Genomic DNA, 2,509 nt, shown 5'->3' on the forward strand with positions numbered 1-2,509 from the left:
CGAGGGCTGTTCAGCGGCCAGGACCTGGCAGCCTTTACCTCGCAGTTGTGGAGCTGGTCCCGCACCTCTGAGAGGGGGGGAGTCTCCAAACACTTGAATTCTGTTGAAAACGCGTTGTGAAAGCGTAACAACAAAGCCCAGGCCTGCAGCCCTGCTGCTTCAGTTCCTGTATTAGAAACAGTGGTTCACCACTGGCTCCATCCCAGCACATCCTTCCTGTGCAACAGGCAGATTTGAAATTAATCTGTTAATATTTATAAACACCATGCCTTGAATTTGGAGAAGAACAGAGGAGGTTGCCATAATGACAGTCACGCTAAGTACAAGAAACGTTTTCAAATTATTTACCTGAGTACTAATACCTGAGCTGAGGTATTTATTTCATGGCAAAAGGCTGTTTACTTTTGCTTATCTCACAAGGCAGAGTTATAAACTATTAGGTTGATTTTGGGGGGTAAATGAGGCAGGAACTGCATCTCTGTACAGTCAGCCTCTTGACTATGGGTAGGCAAAATACATCCCACAAGCAGAATCTGGCCAGGCACCCCGCACCCAGCCAAGCAGGGGGAAAACTGCATCCAGGCAGCTCCTGCCCCAGCACACGGGGCTCCACCTCCCAGCTACCTGCCACCCACTCGGCTACCCACAGGGGTTGCTCATTGCACCAGCCTGGTGCACTGGGGCAGGAGCCGCCTGGCTGCAGCTCCCCCCCCATGTGGTCTCTAGCACACATCCCCATAGCCACTGCCGCTTCTGCGCACTACCTGCTGCCCTGAGCAAAGCAGCAGGGGAAGGAGGAGGAGCTGCTGGAGGCGGGGGAGGGGCCGGGGGAAGCTAAGTAGTACCCAGGCAGCTGTAACAGCAACGGTGCCAAGAAGCCGTATACGGTGGCCAGGCCTGGGGCTGGGGCTGGAGTGGGACTGTTTGGTGGGCGTGGGGAGGGAGCATAGGCTGCCATGGGTAGGGCGTGGCCCCATGCAGAGCACTGCAGAGGCAGCCACAGGCTAAATGAGGGGACAAACTGTATCACACTGCCTGGGCAAGCTCTGCTGCATGTAGCCTCTTTCACACACCCCCACCCCAGCTGGTTCCTGGGACCTAGCACACAGGTTGCCCCCAACACACAAGCGCACACCCGCACCCTATGCCTACCCCTACCCATCCCCACACACAATATGCAAGAGTAAGAAAGACTGTCTTTTGAAAGACTTTTATTGGTGTGGCCCTCAACAACTCCCCAAAACTCATTAAGTAGCCCTCCAGCTGAAATAATTGCCCACCCCTGCTCTTGACCCAAAGCACAGCTCATGTTGGCAACAATGAGAAATTTGTGTTCAGAAGTTCCCTATATTTTACTAACTAATCCAGATCTGCTGCAACATGTTAAGTGAATCATTTGAACTCCCCAACATACTCTTTTTTTTCCAACTTGTTGTTCGACTAGACTATGCTTAGAACTCAGCTAGCAATGTCAAGGTAAATATTTGCTCTATTTTATGGTGTAGAGCAATCAGTTAATAGGATTTACATTTCATATTGTAATTTTTATCTGAAACAAAGGACTTCTGAACTGTGGCAAGTACGGATCCAAGAGAGGGAGAAGCTTTGGCAGGACCAAGTACAGCCTGGGAAACCCCAGACAAGGCAACATCCAAATTCAACCAGCATAAATTCAGAGGGCCAGAACATCAGAGTCTATACCAGACCAGGACTAGCAAACAGGAAATGACACCTTTGGTTGGCATTAGGTGGAGTGTAGAAGAGGCGGAGCCCCAAGCAGAAAGACGGACAGGAAGATTGAAGGAAGGCACAAGGAAAGGTGGAACATACCATCTGCCACCCAATTAAAATAATTTATTCCAGCAAGACATGTCAGGAAAGACTCCCTGGGGGACATTCCAGAATCTAACCCTGTAACAAGCTGTCTCTTCCTCAAGTGACGGCAAAACCAGAAAAGCCCATACGAACAAGACACTGGTGAATGGCACAGGAGGCTACAAGGTATCAATTGAAAAAAATGTTTTATTGATATATTTACAATTTTAAAGTACTTTGGAAGCCTACCAGTCACTATAATAAAATAAATTCTAAATCCCTATAAATTTTGTCATTTGATTTTGGGTTTATCATGGAAAATCAGAGCTCCCTCAGCCCCCTTCACTCACCAGGCCCCTCAGTGGCAAACCACAGGCCCCTGGGCCTTGCTGGTGCCCCCCTGCCCCCTGGTCCGGACACCCCCCAGAACAGCCAGCAGGGAGGGGGAGGCGGTGGTCAGGGAGGGAGGGAAGCAGGGAGCCAGGCGGATGTGGACCGGGTGGCCCTGGAGAGGTGAGGAGGAGGGGAGGAGTGGGGCTGGACCCGAAGTGGCAGGGAGGGGGGCAGTGGTGTCGGACCTGAAGTGGCAGGGGTGGGGATGGAGTGGGGTTGAACCCAAAGCAGCGGAAGGGAGAGGGGGAGCAGGGTCAGACCCCAAGTGGTGGGGGGAGGGAGGGAGTGGGGTCAGACCAAA

Source organism: Gavialis gangeticus, unplaced genomic scaffold (genome assembly GCF_001723915.1).
Source record: "Gavialis gangeticus isolate Ggan-Ray unplaced genomic scaffold, GavGan_comp1, whole genome shotgun sequence".
In the NCBI taxonomy this organism is placed as follows: Eukaryota; Metazoa; Chordata; order Crocodylia; family Gavialidae; genus Gavialis; species Gavialis gangeticus.